The sequence below is a fragment of the Heptranchias perlo genome, chromosome X, assembly GCF_035084215.1.
Source record: "Heptranchias perlo isolate sHepPer1 chromosome X, sHepPer1.hap1, whole genome shotgun sequence".
Taxonomy (NCBI): Eukaryota; Metazoa; Chordata; class Chondrichthyes; order Hexanchiformes; family Hexanchidae; genus Heptranchias; species Heptranchias perlo.
This window is the reverse complement of record NC_090370.1, coordinates 20604049-20622592: the sequence shown is the minus strand read 5'-3', so window position 1 is coordinate 20622592 and position 18544 is coordinate 20604049.

Sequence of the window (18544 nt, the reverse complement as noted above, 5' to 3'; positions counted from 1 at the left end):
ACAGACTGTCAGAAAAATTGTAAACATTAACAGATTGAAGGAAACACCCTGTGAACATTAACAAGTCTCACAGATACACGCAGCAAGCACTAAAATACTTCCCTCTTTCCATACTAATACATTGGCAGGCACTTCCTGTCAGCAATGAATCACTCTCAGAGACCCCCAGGATGTGATAACAAACTGACAGAAGCATCCTGTAAATATTACCGTTGATAAACAGACCACAACACTGCCAGAGGTTTCCTGTAAACAGTAACATGCTCCCAATGACTCATGAGTATTATCACACCGATAGATTACACAGGTTAATATTAACACTCTCACTGAGACAATCTGTACTTCATCGCCCACGGCCAGAGACACCCTCTGCACAGTAAAACACTCCCACTGATCTCAGGAATATTAACACCCTGACAGAGACATAGGTGAATATTAACAACAATAACTCACATTTATACAGCACCTTTAACGTAGTGAAACGTCCCAGGGCGTTTCACAGGAGCGATTATCAAACAAAATTTGACACCGAGCCGCCTGAGGAAATATTAGGACATGTGACTAAAAGCATTGGTAAAGAGGTAGGTTTTAAGGAGCGTTTTAAAGGTGGAAAAGAAGGGTGAGAGGCAGAGAAGTTTAGCGAGGGCACTTCAGAGGTCAGGGGGCTGAATGCATGGCCGCCAATGGTGGGGCGATGCAAATCGAATACGCAAGAGGCCAGAATTGGAGGGGCGCAGAGATCTCGAAGGGTTGTCGGGGTGGTTTCAGAGATAAGGTGGGGCGAGGCCCTGGATAGATTTGAAGACAAGGATGAAAATTTTAAAATCGAGGCGTTGCAGAACCGGGAGCCAATTTCGGTCAGCGAGCACAGATGGGTGATGGGAGAACGGGACTTGATGCGAGTGAGAATTTGGGCAGCAGAGTTTTGAATGAGCTCAAGTTTGCAGAGGGTACAAGGTTGGAGGCCGGCCAGGAGAGCATTGAAGTAGTTGAATCTGGAGGTAACAAAAACATGGATGAGGGTTTCAGCAGCAGATGAGCTGAGGCAATGGGTGGAGACGGGCGATGTTACAGATGCGGAAGTAGGCGGTCTTGGTGATGAAGAGGATATGGGGTCAGAAGTTCATCTCAGAGTCAAATAGGGCGCTGAGGTTGTGAATGGTGTGGTTCAGCCTCACACATTGTCCAGGGAGAGGGATGCAGTCAGTGTCTACGGAATGGAATTAGTGGCAGGGACCGAAGACAAAGGCTTCGGTATTCCCAACGTTTAATCGGAGGAAAATATCTAATACTGGATGACCGACAAGCAGCCTGACAAATCAGAGGCAGTGGAGGGGTCGGGAGAGGTGATGGGGATGTGGAGCTGTGTCTCGTCAGCAGCCTGACCTGGTTCCTCCCGTACTGAGCAGGATTACTATTGCAACAACACATCATCAGTGGGGTAAAACTAACCTGTCTCACGGCGGTCTGATCCGAGCTCACGTTCAATATTCGTGTGTGATCAATCCAGCGCTGGATGAAGTCTACTTCACAATGATAGGAACAGCCGACATCAGAGAATCAAAAAGCGACATCCCTTCGAGCGCTGGATCGCCACAGGCCGTCTGGAAGCTGACGTTATGTTCTCGGATGATCTCGGCGAGGGGCAGCATGAGGAGGAGAAATTGATGGGGGCCAAGGAGAGAGCATTGGGGGGTTCCAGAGGTAAAGGTGCAGGAGCGGGAAGAGAAGCCGTCACAGGTGATTCTCTGACTGCAACTGGACAGATGGGAATGGACCAGGCGAGGACAGTCCCACCTCGGCAAAGAGTCAGGCGAAAGAGCGAACCAAAGTCAGTAGGAAAGGTAGAGACACACAGTGAAAGAAGTGGTGAGAAATAGAGCGGGACAGGTGAGAGAGAGGTCGGAGAGAGAGGGGGATAGAATTAAACAGAAACAGAGAAAAGGTGTGACACAAACTCAGACAGAGCACGAGAGAAAATGAGCATCGCACACTGGTCCAGAATTAATATAGAGAATCGCAAATAGGACCCGGTTCAATCGGCCCCCGTGAACCCTCTTTTTAAACCTCCTTTTAATACCTCCTTTTTATACCAATTGTATCCCCACTTTTTAAAGCCACTTTAAAATGTCATTGGAAACGTCATTAAACCCCTTTTAATCCCTTTTAAAGGTCCTTTTTAAACCCTGCTATTTAACCGATTTCCTCCCCTTTTTAAACCCATTTTTTTGAGAGACTGTCTTTCTCCAAACTCTCCCACTGTGGTTCCTTTTGAAACCCATCTCTTTCTCAACGAGCTAACAGTCTCTCTCCTAACCCCCTTTTAAACCCCTTTCAAACCTCTTTAATCCCATTTTAACTATTTAACCTCCTTAAACCGTTTATAACTATCTTTTTTAAACCTTTTAAACTCTGAAACCACCTTTTCACCTCCAACCCTCTTTTTAAACTTTAACCCCCTTTTAACCGTTTATTTTATTTCGACCTCTTTTTCACCTCTTTAATACCATTTCAACCAGTAACTTATTTAACCTCTTTAAACCCTCTTTTTAACCCTTTTAGAACATGAGTCACTTTAAACCCTCTTAAAGCTTTTTAACATTATTCTTAATCCCCTCCTGTGAAAGCAGCAAAACGTCCCCCAGACATTGAGCACAATGGAGGTTTGCAGACGGGGGGAGGGGGCAGGGGCTCCTGCCTCGGTGCGTCTCACAGGAAGTGACCGCACCGAGTAAGACAAAGATCCAACATGGCCGCCTCCAACGCTGCTGCCCCGCCCGCTCAGCATCCGACATGTTGTCCTTACCCAGAAGTGACCTCTTCACATCGATGCCAGCTCAACGTGTCCAGCGCCGGGCCCAGCTGGGCTCCTCCTGCTGCCCCGCATCCGAGTGACCGGTTGAGGAGTCACGTGGTCAGTTGACGCCATCTCCCAGAGTGCAGCGCGGCCAGAGCTGACGTCCGATGGGGGATTTTCGCCGCCGCGCTGGATTGTGGGAAGGCGGGGTCGCCATCGCCGCATCCGTCCAACCAGGTCCTGAAATAGGCGAAACCGCCGCCTTCCAACGGGGACGGGCACCGAAAGGAGCTAGAGTTGGGATTCAAACTCTGAGAGGCAACCAGGATCGCCCGTCGGCTCCTTCCAACCACCTGAACACATTCCCCACCCCATAAACGCCTTCGCACTCCCTCAAGCCCTTCCCCAAATACTGAACGACTTCCCTGAACAGCTTCCCATCCCCCGGAACCCTTCCCACACTCTGAATTCCTTACACTCACAATTAATCGCTTCCCATCCCCTGAACCCCTTTTCAACCCCATGAACCCATTCTCGATACACTCAACCGCTTCTCGTCCTTAAACCCATTCCCATCCCCTGAAACCCTTTTTACCCGCTGATATGATTCCAACCACCTGAGCATCTTCCCCAACTCCTTCCCATCCCCTGAATCGCTTCCCACTCCCTGAACCCCTTCACAATCCATGTACTCCTTCCCTCCCTCTGAAACCCTGCCCCACCCCCTGGATCATTTTCAATCCTCTCGACCAGTTCCCCTCCCCCTGAACACCTTCCCAGTCAATAAACCCCTTCCACCGCCAAGATTCCCTGATCCCTTCCCAAACCCCTGAACCTCGTTCCCACCCTCTGAATCCCTCCCATCAACTTCCCACCCTTGAATCAGTTCACCACACCCTGATCCCCTTCCCCAACAACTGAACCAACAAGGATCTGCACTGGGGCAACAACTATTCAGTATATTTATTATTAAAATAGATAACACAATAGAGAGCCATTTATCCAAGATTGCAAATGACACAAGGATTTATGGCCTAGCAAGTCGTGTACATGGGAGCCGAAAATTGCAAAGAGACATTTGTGGATTAAGTGATTGGGCAAAACTGTGGCAGATGGATTTCAAAGCAGTTACGTGTGAGGTCATCTGTTTTGGACCAAAAAAGGATGGATCCGAGGATTTGTTTAAATGACTGTCATTCCCTTGAGAATAGAAGATTCTAATTCCAATAGAAGATCTAATAGAAGCGTTTAAGATGATAGAGAGGAATTGTTTCCTCTGGTGGGGGAGTGCAGAACACCGGGAATAAAATTAAAATTAGAGCCGGGCCGTTCAGGGGTGAAGTCAGATAGAACTTCTTCACACAAAGGGCAGTGTAAATGTGGAACTCTCGCCCCCAAAGCTGTTGAGGCTGGGGATCCATTGAAAATTCCAAAACTGAGATTTATAGACTTTTGTTAGGCACGGGTATTATGAGTTACGGAACCGATGCGGGTAGATGGAGTTAAGTTTCAGATCAGCCATGATCAAATTGAACGAAACAGGCTGGAGGAGTTGAATGGTCTACTCTTGTTCCTATGTTCCTTTGTTCCAATGTCCCGATGTTCCTATGTTCCTATGTCCCGATGTTCCTTTGTTCCAATGTCCCGATGTTCCTCAGTAACTATGTTCCAATGGAGTAGGGGTGGAAGTGATTATCCGACGGGTCAGTGCTGGGCCCACATCTCCGCTCCAAAAATATAGACTATTCGGATTTGGGAATCGGGAGCACAATCGGAACATTTGCTGATGAAACAAAATTTGGAGTTTTGAAAACCAGTAACGTAAATTTAAATGAGTTCAGGAAGTCATTGATGGTTTGGACTGGAATGGACTGACAGGTGGCAGATGCCGTTTAATGTGGAGAAGTATGAAGCACATTGAATAATGGTCCGGCAACGCCTCGAATTTCAATTTCCAATCCTCCTGTTAAAATCCTTCCAGGGCCTCACCACTCCCGATCTCTGTATCGTCCTCCAGACCTACATCACCTCCCACACCCCGAGAACTCTGAACTCCTCCAATTCTTGCCTCTTGTGCATTCCCAATTTTCATCGCTCCAGTACTGGCGGCCGCGCCTTCAGCTGCCCAGTCCGCAAGCTCTGGAATTCCCTCCCTAAACCTCTCCGCCTCTCTACCTCTGTCTCCTCCTTTAAGACGTTCCTTAAAATCTACCTCTTTGATCAAGATTTTAGTGAACTGTTCCAATGCCTCCTTATGTGGCTCAGTGTCAAACTGTGTTTGATAATGTTCCTGAGATGCGACTTGGGACGTTTTACCACTTTAAATGTGCTATATAAATGCAGGTTGTTGTCGATTATAGATAGCGAATCATAGAATCATAGAATTGTTACATTACAGAAGGAGGCCATTCAGTCCATCGTGCCCGTGCCTGCTCATTGTAAGAGCAATCCATTTAGTCCCATTCTCCTGCTCTTTCCTCCTAACCCTGCTCATTTTTTACCCTTCAAGTATTTCTCCAATTCATTTTTGAAAGCCACGATTGAATCTGCTTCCACCACGCTTTCAGACAGGACATTCCAGATCATAACTACTCGCTGTGTAAAAAAAGTTTTTCCTCATGACACCTTTGGTTCTTTTGCCAATCACCTTAAATCTGTGTCCTTTGTTTCTCGACTCTTCGGCCAATCGGAACAGTTGCTCTTCATTTACTTTATCTAAACCCTTCAAGATTTTGAACACTGACAATCTCCTCTCACCCTTCTCTGCTCTGAGGAGAACAACCCCAGCTTCCCCAGTGTATCCAGTAACTGAAGTCCCTCATCCCTGGAATCATTCTAGTAAATGGTTTCTGCACCCTTTCGAAGGCCTTCACATTCTTCAAAAAGCGCGGTGTCCAGGATTGGATACAATACTCCAGCTTTGGCCGAACCAGTGTTTTAGGAAGGTTGAAAATAACTTCCTTGCTATTGTACTCTATGCCTCTATTTATAAAGCCCAGGAGGCTGTATGCTTTTTTAACCGCGTTCTCAACACATTCTGCCACCTTCAAAGATTTGTGCACATATACCCCCAGGTCTATCTGTACCTGCACCACCTTCAGTATTGTACCATTTATTTTATATTGCCTCTCCTCGTCATCCAGGGAGCTCTGCTTTTGTTTGCCCTACCTTCCCCCCTCGTGGGAATGTATCTGGTCTGTCCCCGAACCATCTGCTCTTTAAAGGCTGCCCATTGTTCGATTACAGTTTTCCCTGGCAATCTTTGATTCCAATTTCCCAGGGCCAGATCAGTTCTCAACTCACCAAAATTGGCCCACTTCCAATTCAAGATTTTTAATCTCGTTTTTTCCTTGTCCTTTTCCATCACTAACCTAAAACGTAGGATATTATTATCACTGTTCCCTAAATGTTCCCCCACTGACACTTGTTTCACTTTACCCACCTCATTCCCCAGAACCAGATTCAGCATTGGGCCGGAAACATACTTATCAGGGAAATTTTCCGAAACACAATCAAAAATTCATCCCTCACTCTGCCCTTCATAATATTACTATCCCAGTCTATATTAGGATAGTTGAAGTCCCCAGTTATCACTACTCTATATTTCTTGCTACTCGCTGTAATTTCCCTGCAAATTTGCTCCTCCATCTCCTTCCAAAAATATGGTGGCCGATATAATACACTGATTAGTGTATTGGCACCTCTATTGTTTCTTAACACTAACCAAATAGATTCTATCCGTGATCCCTCAAGGACATCCTTTCTCTCCAGCACTGACATTTTCTCCTCAATCAATACTGCTACGAGCCCAAATCTCCCCGCATCCTTTTTTTCGTTTCCTATGTTCAATGAACACGTTGTATCCAGGAATATTTAGTACCCAATCCTGCCCTTTTATGAGCCAGGTCTCTGTTATCGCCACAACACCATATTTCCATGTGGCTATTTGTGCCTGCAGCTCACCAACCTTATTTACCATGTTTGGTGCGTTTACACACATGCAGTCTAAACCTACCTTAGACCTTCTCGTATTTTGTATTCGTCTGATCCCACCTAATAATATATTATTTCTTACTCAAGTCTCTCCTCAACCTTTGTGGACATTGTTTCTCCTTTCTAATGCTACATCCTGGTGCCCATCCCCGTGACGCGTATATCAATATTACAGAGTTTTCAATTCAGTATACACAGCAAACAATTTAATATTTTATTTTTTTATTTCAAATCAGCATTTGTATAATTTAAAATATTAAGTATGAATCAAATGCCTCCCTATAAATCCAAAGAACATGTATATAATCTAAGGCAGCATTTGTATAATTTGCATATTTATCTCTCAAAACTATATATATATATATATATATATATATATATATGTGTGTGTGTGTGTGTGTGTGTGCATGTGTAACTTAATGCAAGACATCTCTCAATTAAAACCACATATCTAAAATTTCAGAGAACAAATATAACTTCAAGCAGTGGATGAATCATTTAAAACCATGTGTTTATTAAAGCAGTTTTTACTTATTTAAAGTGACATTCTTGTAATCGAAAGCAGCCATTTTTACAGACGATAACATCATCATTTAAACCAGCTTGTGGCAATTGATCTCTATCATCTAATTTGAAAATTCTCGTTCTCGTGTTTCGTATTCTTTATCTGCCCATGTTCAAATTCACAGGACACTGACCAGTTCAATGGGAGTAAGGAGAGAATGGATGACTTGTAAATGGAGATTGAATCTTCACTGCCTCCAATTATATCCTACCCTTCCATCGAGCTCAGTTTGTAGCTCTATCGCCTCTGAGTCAGCAGGTCGTGGGTTCATTTCTCACTCCAGAGACTTAGGCACATGATCCAGGTTGGCACTCCCGGTGCCTGTACCGAGGGAGTGCCTCACTGTCGGAGGTACCATCTTTCAGATGAGACGTTAAACCGAGGCCCCATTTGTCCTCTCAAGTGGACATAAAAGATCCCACGGCCACGGTTGGAGGAAGAGCAGGGGGAGTTCTCCCTGGTGTCCTGGGACAATATGTATCCCTCAACCAACATCACGAAAAACAGATTACCTGATCACTCTCACATTGCTGTTTGTGGGACCTTGCGCTGTGCAAATTGGCTGCCGCGTTTCCTACATTACAACAGTAACTCGGTTCATTGGCAAGAAAAGCGCTTTGGGACGTCCTGAGGACGTGAAAGTGGCTATAAAATGCAAATCTTTCTTTCACCTGAAAACTGCATTTGATTTTTCCTTCCAATTTCTTCAACAGTTTCTCACCGAAATATCTCGGGATTTTCTCTCTGCTTCGTATCTTTGGGATAATGGGCAGGTACTCAATTTGGCAGGATGTGACTGTTGGTGTCTCTCAGTGATCTCTCTTGGTGCCTCAACTATTCACTGTAGTTATTAGCGACTTAGATGACGGGACAGAGAGCCACATATCCAAATTTGTCGATGACACAAAGATAGGCAACATTCAAGTGTAGATGGAATCATAAAACTACAGCGAGATCGTCACAGATTAAGTGAATGGGCAAAACTGTGGCAAATGGATTTCAATGTAAGCAAGTGTGAGGTCATCAGCTTTGGACCGAAAAAGGATTGATCAGAGTACTTTCTAAATGGTGAAATGCTCGAAACAGCGAAGGGCCAAAGAGACTTTGTACATAGATTATTGAAATGTCATGGACAGGTGCAGAAAATAATCAAAAGGGCGATTGGAAATGCTGGCCTTTATATCTAGAGGACTATACTACAGGTGGTAGAAGTTATGCTACAACTGTACAAAGTCCCGGTTGGACCACTCCTGAATACAGTATTCACTTCTGTGCTCCGCACCAAGGAAAGATATATTGGCCTTGGAGGGAGTGCAGCGTTGATTTACTAGAATTATACCTGGACTCCAATGGTTAAATTACGAGGAGACATTACACAATCTCGGGTTGTATGCCTTGGAATTTGGAAGACTAAGAGGTGATTTGATCGAAATTTTCAAGATATTAACGGGAACTGATAGGGTAGATAGAGGGAAACTATTTCCGCTGTTTGGCGAGTCTGTGATTAGGGGACATAGCCTAAAAATTAGAGCCATGATTTTCAGGAGTGAAGTTAGGAAATATTTCCACACGCAAAGGCTGGTCGAAGTTTGGAATCCTCTTCCACGGACAGCAGTTGATGCGAGCTCAATTGTTAATTTCAAACCTGATATTGATAGATTTTTGTTCACCTTAGGTATTAAGGTAGATGAGGCTCAGGAGCGCCGATGGAGTTAGGTCACAGATCAGACATGATCTTATTGAATGGCGGAACAGATTCGAGGGGTTAAATGGCCTCCTTCTGTCCCTCTGCAACACCTTTATAAATCACTGTGTTAGACCGCGGCTGGAGTACTGTGTCCAATTCTTGGCACCACACTTTAGGAAGGATGTCAAGGCCTTGCAGAGGGTTCAGATGAGATTGACTGGTATAGTTCCAGGATGAGGCAGCTCAGCTACGTGGACAGACTAGAGAAATTGGAATTGTTCTCCTTAGAACAGAAAAGGTTAAGAGGAGAAATATTAGAGGTCTTCAGATTTACAAGGGGTTTTCATATAGTTCAGAAGGAGAAATTGTTTCGACTGGCAGGAAGGTCGCTAACCAGAGGACGCAGATTTAAGATAATTGGCCAAAGAACCAGAGAGGGGAGGTGATGAGGAATTTCGTTTACGCAGCGAGTTGTTATGATCTGGAATGCACTGCACGAAAGGGCAGAGGAAGCAGATTGAATGGTGACCATCAAAAGGGAATTGGATAAATACGTGAAGGGGAGAAAATTGCAGGGCTCTGGGGAATGAGCAGGGGAGTGGAACTAATTGGATAGCTCTTTTAAAGAGATGACACAGGCACGATGGGCTGAATGACCTCTTCCTGTGCTGCACGACTCATCAAACGCTGAGGTTTAATACTTCGTGCTTCCAGAAGATGGAACCTTTGCTAAAATATTCCCGCTACCCCCCCCCTCCGCCACCCAGTGGACTGTTGGTGAAATGCAGCGAAGTTGGACCCTTCACATTTCACAGCAACTCTGGTGATATAAGTGATTCACTTGACATTGATCTTTCCATTCTCCCTCCTCCCACCCGCTACACGTACCGACTGTTGCTGAGGGACGGGCTCCACAGACCCAGGCTGCCTCATTGACAATTCACACCAAGGGCCTTATCTCCTGTGTCACAAGGGGCTCTCGTTGCCAGCCGCTACCGCACTTTCCAGCAGGGGTCATTGCTGACCAGGAGTGATGGAAGAGAGAGCGAGACAGACAGACAGGAGAGGGATAGAGAGATAGAAGGTGAGAAAAAGAAAGTAAGAGAAAGACACACACACACACACACGGAGACTGAGACAGAGAGAGAGAGGGGGCAGACAGAGAGAGGTGGAGACAGAGAGAGAGAGGGAGTGGACAGAGAGAGGTGGAGACAGAGAGAGAGGGAGAGAATATAAGATCATAAGAACATAAGAAATAGGAGCAGGAGTAGGCCATTCGGTCCCTTGGGCCTCTTCCACCATTCAATAAGATCGTGGCCGATCTTCTCCAGTAACTCCACTTTCCCGTCCAATTCCCATATCCCTTTATTCCCCATGAGTCCAAAAACCTATCGATCTCAGCCTTGAATGTATTCAACGACTGAGCATCCACAGCCCTCTGGGGGGAGAGAATTCACAGATGCGCAAACCTCTGAGTAACGAAATTCCTCCTCATCTCAGTCTTAAATGGCCGACCGCTTATCCTGCGACTATGCTCCCTAGTTCCAGACTCTCCAGCCAATGGAAACGACATCTCAGCATCTATCCTGTCTCGTTTCGAGATTCTCTAGCCGGGGAAGGGGAAGCGAGAGGTAGAGGAAGAGGCAGGGAGAGGGAGAGAGACCGAGAGAGTGACGAACACACAAACTTAGAGTGACAGAGAGAGAGAGAGACAGGGAGAGAGGGAGAAAGAGAAGGAGAGTGATAGAGAGGGGGAGAAGGAGAGAGAGAGAGCAGGAGAGGGAGGGACGGGAGAGAGATAGAGAGACAGAGAGAGAAAACGACAGAGAGAGACAGAGTGGCAGAGAGAGACAGAGAGGCAGAGAGAGAAAGAGAGGGAGAGAGACGGAGATAGAGTCACATAGAGAGATAGAGAGAGATAGACAGAGAGACATACAAAGAGACAGAAAGCGACATAGCGAGAGGCAGATTGAGAGAGACAGAGAGAGAGAGAGAGACACACACACAAACACAGACAGGAAATGGGACAGAGAGAGAGACAGAGAGAGAGAGAGGCACAGAGAGAAAGAGAGTCTGGAGAGGGAAGGGGAAAGAGACACAGCGGGACAGACAGAGGAAAACTGTGCAGCTTGAGGAAACGAATCTGTAATGATTAACAGAAAAAGGAGATAGAGAGTGAGAGAAAGATGGAGAAAGACAGATTGCGAGAGATAGAGAGACACAGAAAGCGAGACACAGAGTAGGGAGGGAGCAAAGGGGAAAACAATGAGAGAGAAAAAGACAAAAAGGACACAAAGAATGACAGAGAGCGAGTAGAGAAGAGTGAGACAGAGAGAGAGATAGGTGGAGAGGGGGGCAAAGAGAGAGATTGATGGAGAGAGCAATCCAGCTAGTCCCACTCCCCCGCCCTTTCCCCGTAGCACTGCATTTTTTCCTTTCAAGTACTTATCCAGTTCCCTTTTGAAGGCCATGATTGAATTTTCCTCCACCACCCTCTCGGGCAGTGCATTCCAGATCCGAACCATTCACTGTGTAAAAAAAAATCCTCATGTCAATTTTAGTTCTTTTGCAAATTACCTTAAATCTCACTCCTCTGGTTCTTGACCCATCCGCCAGTTTCTCTCTTAATGCTCCCCCACTGACACTTGCTCCACTTGGCCCACCTCATTCACGAGATCCAAGTCCAGCAATGCCTCCTTCCTCGTTGGGCTGGAAACGGACTCGTTAAGAAAGTTATCCTGAATACATTTCAAAAATTCCTCCCCCTCTGTGCCGCATATATTATTACTACCCCAGTCTATATTAGGATGGTTGAAGTCCCCCGTTATCACTGCTCTATGGCTTTTGCACCTCTCTGTAATTTCCCTGCAAATGTGCTCCTCGATATCCTTCCCACTGGTTGGTGGCCGACAGAATACACCCAGTAGTGTCATGGCACCTCTTTTATTTCTTAACTCTCTGACCCCTCCAAGACATCCTCTCCCTCCAGTACTGCATTATTCTCCTTGGGTGCCTGTGAGATTTCAGCTAGGTTCAGGTCGTTGGATTCGAAATCCATTGGGCTTTCCTCGGGCAGATTCGAACCCGGCTCGCAGTGGAACTTTTCAGTTATTCGATACCTGTTATTTTTCGTTCATCCTTTCAACCTGGAGATCACGGGCCCTGAAACTGCTCAGAGTTTTCTCCAATAGATTTTATTCTCGTGTCAGTGGCCGCGTGGTCGAATGGAAAGGGCGCTTGATTTCAGTCTGAATCGTGTTGCTGTTAGAAGATTACAGCTTCGAGTCCTGTCGCGTTGTTTTTAGACACAGGGCGTAACCTTTTCCTACATGTTCCGAATGTGTTTTACACCCGACCATTTCTAACTCAGAGTCTTCAGTCTGTCCGGCATTTTTTTACATCCCGTGGCGAGAGAGGATCTCCCACTGAAGTTTACTTACAAAAGTTGACTCTCCATTTTCAATATTATCGAATTCCCATTCCCTCGAAGAACGAAGCCAAGCAGAAGGAGGGAATAACATCGAATTACAGAGAATGTTCAGCACAGAAACAGGCCATTACGGCCCAACTGATCCACGCCGGTGTTTATGCTCCACACGAGCCTCCTCCCGACTGATTTCATCTAATCCTATCAATATAACCTTATATTCCCTTCTGCCTCAGTGATTGAGGGAGAGGTTTTGAAGATGTTTTGGGTGCTCTTGATCGGCACATAAAAGCCGGTCCGCCCATTTAATGCTCGGTTTGGCACAAATCCAACCTCTCAGCAAGGACTGTGTTTGAAAACCCCACATTCAGTTTAAGTAAGACCTTCAGATCCGTAGGGGCCGAAGTGTTGACTCTCTGTGACACACAGCCGCTTGCTGAAGTTTGTTTTGAGTGCTGCACCTCGACTTTTCACAATTCACTATAAAATGACATCGAATTTACAGCACACAAACAAAGCCATTCGGCCCAACAGGTCCATGCCATAGTTCATGCTTCACACGAGTTTCTTCCCATTCTGCTTCACCTCAGTCTATCATGATATCCTTACATTCCTTTCTTCCTCATGTACTTATCTAGCTTCCCCTTAAATGCATTCATGCTATTCAGCTCAACTACTCCTTGTGCTAACACGCTCTACATTCCAACGACTCTCTGGGTAAAGACGTTTCTGCTGAATTCCTATTGGTTTACTGCTGAATTTCTGATATTTTTGCATCCTAATTTTGGTCTCCCCCACATGTGGAAACATTCTCCCTCCGTCGACCCAAGACAACCCCTTCATCATTTTAAAGACTTCTATAAGGTCACCTCTCGGATTTCACTTTTCCAGAAAAATGCACCACAGCCTGTTCAGTCTTCCCTGATCGTTATAATGTCTCAGTTCTGGTATCACCATTGTAAAGCATTTTGCACTTTTTCCAGTCCCTCTACGGGATTTTTGTACCATGGGGACCAGAAATGTGCTCAGTACTCCAAGTGAGGTCCATTCAAAGTGCTATATCAGTTTAACATGACTTCTCTGCTTTTTAATTCTATTCTTCCAGAAATTAACCCCAGTGCTTTGTTTGCACTTTCTATGGCCTTGTTTACCTGCCTAGGCCCTGATCTCTGGAATTCCCTTCCTAAACTTCTCCGCCTCTCGACCTCTCTCTCTTCCTCATGGACACTCCTTTAAACCTATCTATTTGACCAGACATTTGCTCACCTATCTCCTTATGTGGGTCCTTTTCAAATTTTGTTTGGTAACACTCCCGTGAAGTGCCTTGGGACGTTAAGGGCATGATATGAATGTAAGTTCTTGTTGTTGTAGCATTGCCACATTTAATAATTTATGAATCGATATCTCTCGGACTCCTTGTGCTTCTACGCCACTAAGAAACTTATTTTTCAAGGAAATGTATTGAAGCGACCGGAGTTTAAACTGTCCACTATTTCCCAGGGGACTCCCGTTAACCTGCAAGTTCAAGCCCGAAGGGAAGTGGTGATTCTGTTCTGTCAAGGAATGGGAAAGCTTACCTGTGCTGTGTGCTCTTTGCTGCGGGCTTCAGTTGCAGTTCTACCGCTGTGGACACTTGAGGTCCGCAAGACCTGGTAGGACAGAAACACGTGTATTCATTGCAAAAATGTGCAACATGGACTTGAAACATCTGTCATCGCTACAACATTATGTAACAAAGGCCTGGAACATCTGCAATCGCTACAACAATGTGCGACATAGGCCTGAGACATCTCTATTCATTGCAAAAATCTCAACAAAAAGGTGTAACATGGGCCAGAAACAACTCTCGTCTCTGCAGCAATATATGAAATAGGCCTGAAACATTTCTAATGTCTGCAATATTCTGCAACAGGGCAGAAACATCTCTGATCTCTGCAACAAGTGTTACATAAGCCTGAAGCCCATCCATTAATTACAGAAATGTGCAACATAGCCTGAAACATCATCACTCTTCGCAGCAATGTATAACATGTGCCGGAACAATCTGTCATCGCTGCAACAATGTGTCGCATGGGCCCGAAAAATCTCTAATCTCTATCACAATGAGTAACCACATCTCTAATCTCTACCACAATGGGACTGGAACATCTCTAATCTCTGCAACGATGTGTACATAGGCCTGATACATTTCTAACCTCTACAACAATGTATATAATAGACCTGGAACAAGTCTAATTTCTAGAAAAATGCGTAACATAGACCTGAAACATCTGCAATCGCTACAACAATGTGTAACATAGGCATGAAGCATCTGTAATCGTTCTAACAATATACAGCATAAGCCTCAAATATATCTAATCTCCACAATAATGTATAAAATAGGCCTGAAACATGTCCAATCTCGACGTCAATGTATAAAATAGGGCTGAAACACCTCTAATCTCAACAACAGTTTGTATCGTCAACCTGAAACATCTCTAATCTCTGCAACAATCTGTAACATAGGCCTGAAATACCTCAGCTCATTGCAAAGATGAGCAACATAGATATGAAACATTGTAATATTCACAACAATGTGTAACATGAACCTGAAACATTTGTCGTTTAAAGAACAATGAGGAACACACGACTGAAACATATCTAGTCTCTACCACAATGTATAACATAGACAGGAAACATTTAAAATCTCTGCACCAATGTCTGACTTAAGCCTGAAACACCAACAATCTCTGCAACAATGTATAACATAGGCATGAAACGAATCTAATCTCTACAACAACCCGTAATATAGGTCAGAAATATCTGTAATTTTTGCAAAAATGTATAACTTGGGACTGAAACATCAAGAATTTCGACAACAATGCGTAACATAGGCCTGACGACCTCTGTTCATTGCAAAAAATCTGCAACATGGACCTGAAATATCTGTCATCTCTACAACATTATGTAACAAAGACCTGGGACATCTGCAAACGCTACAACAATGTGCAACATAGGCCTGAAACATCTCTAATCTCGACAACGATATGTAATATAGGCCCGAAACATCTCTAATCTCTGCAACAATGTACAAAATAAACCTGGAACATCGCTAATTTCTAGAAAAATGCGTAACATCGGCCTGAAACATCTGCAATCTCTCAACAATGTGTAGCATAGGCATGGGAAACCTGTAATCGCTAGAACAATGTACAGCATAGGCTTGAAAAGGTATAATCTCTGCAACAAACTGTAACACAGGCCTGAAACATCTGTAATCGGCACAAGAAAGTACAGCATCGGCATGAAAATGTGTAATCTCTGCAACGATGTGTAAGATAGGCTTGAAACAATTGTAATCTCTCCAGCAATGTATATCGTGAGCCTGAAATATCTCTAATCTCTACATCAATGTATAAAATTGGCTTGAAACATCATTAATCTCCACAACAATGTATAACACGGGAATTAAACATCACTAATCTCTACAACAATGTATAACACGGGAATGAAACTTCATTCATCTCCACAACAATGTATAACAGGGGAATGAAACATCATTAATCCAGACAACAATGTATAAGAGGGCAATGAAACATCACTAATCTGTACAACAATGTATCAGTTAGGCCTAAAACATCTCCAATCTCTGCAACAATGTATAACACTGGAATGATACATCACTAATCTCTACAACAATGTATAACAGGCGAATGAAACATCATTAATCTCTACAACAATGTATAACAGGGCAATGAAACATCACTAATCTGTACAGCAATGTATAAGATAGGCCTAAAACATCTCCAATCTCTGCAACAATGTATAACACGGGAATGAAACATCACTAATCTCTACAACAATGTATAACAGGGGAGTGAAACTTCACTAATCTCTATATCAATATATAACACGGGAATGAAACATCACTAATCTCTGCAACAAAGTATAAGATAGGCCTGAAACATCTCCAATCTCTGCAATGATATAAAACATAAGCCTGAATCAAATCTAACCTCGACAACAACCTGTAACATAGACAAGAATCTTCGGCAATTTTTGCTATAATGTATAACATGGGCCTGAAACATTCCTAATTTCTGCAACAGCATGTATCATGGGCCTAATTAACTCTATTCATTGCAAAAATGTGCAACATGGGCCTGAAACATCTCTCATCTTCACAACATGATGTAATAAATGCCTGGAATATCTGCAATGGCTACCACAATATGTAACATGGGTCTGTGACATCTCGACTCGCTGCAGCAATATATGAAATAGGCCTGAAACATCTCCAATGATACAACAATGTGTAATATAGGCCTTAAGCAGCTCCAATATCTACAACAATATGCAACATAGGCCTGGAGCATCTCTAATCTCTGCAACATTGTATAACATGGGCCTGGAACATCTCCAATCTCTCGAACAATGTATAACAACGGACTCAATCATTTCCACTCATTGCAAAATTGTGCAACAGAGACCGGAAACGTCTGTAATCTTCGCAACAGTGTGTAAGAGAGGCCTGAAACATCTGTAATCTCTGAAACAATGTATCACATAGGCCAGAAACAGCACTAATCTCTACAACGATGTGGAACACAGGCCTAAATTACCACTTTTCATTGCAAAAATGTGCAACGCAGACCTGAAATAACTGTTATCTTCTCAACAATGTACAACATGGGACTGAAACATCGGTCTTCTGTACAACTATGGTAACACAGGCCTGAAACATCTGTAATCGTTAAAGCAACGTGAAATATAGGCCAGAAGCATCTGTAATCTCTACAACAACCCGGAACATAGGCCTGAATCATCTGCAATCTCTGAGACATTTTTAATCTCGACAACATTGTTTAAAATAGACCTGGAACCTCTCTGATCTCTACAACAATGCATAACAAAGGCATGAAAAAACTCGAATCTTGACAACAATGCAAAAAAATAGACCTGGAACGTCTCTAATCTGTACAAAGATGCGTAACACCGGCTTGAAACATCTGCAATCCCAACAACAATGTATCACATGAGCTAGAAACATTTCTAATCTCCATAACAATGTGTAATACAGGCCTGAAACATGTTATCTATACAGCAACGTGTAACACAGGCTGCAACGCCTGTAATCGCGACTGCAACGTGCAGCATCGTCCTGATAGATGTCTAATCTCTACTACAATGTCTAAAGTAGGCTTCAAACATCTTCAATCTCTACAACAATGTGCAACATAGGCCTGAAACACATGTAATCTCTTCAAAAATGTGTAACATGGCCCTCCAACATCTCGAAGCTCAAAAGCAATCTATAACATAGGCTGGAAACATTTCTAATCTCGGAAAATGTCTAACATAGGCCTGAAACATCTCTAATCTCTTCAACAATGTGTAGCATTGGCCTGAAACATCTCTAATCTCTACAACAATGTGTTACATAGTATTACAAGATATAAAAGTGACAGGGCCATGATATACATTGTTGCAACGATCACAGATGTTTCGGGCCTATTTTACAGATTGTTCTGGAGATTAGAGATGTTTCAGGCCCATGTTACACATTGATGTAGAAATTAGATATATTTCAGACATATGTTATACACTGTTGCAAGAGATTGGAGATGTTTCAGGCTTATGTCACACATTACTGTCGGGATTGGAGACGTTTTTACCCTTTGTCATACATTTTTGTAGTGATTATTATCTGAATGGTGATAGATTGCGAAAAGGGGAGGTGCAATGAGACCTGGGTGTCCTCGTACACCAGTCGCTGAAAGCAAGCATTCAGATGCAGCAAGCAGTTACGAAGGCGAATGGTATGTTGGCCTTCATTGCATCAGGATTTGAGTACAGGAGCAGGGATGAAGAGAAATTTCTTCACTCAGAGGGTGGTGAACCTGTGGAATTCTCTACCACAGAATGCAGTGGAGGCCAAGTCATTAGATGTATTTGAGAAGGAGATAGATATATTTCTTAATGCTAAAGGGTGAGGGGGAAAAAGCGGGAACAGGATGCTGAGTTCGACGATAAGCCATGATCATTTTGAATGGGGGAGCAGGCCCGAAGGGCCGAATGGCCGACTCTTGCTCCTAT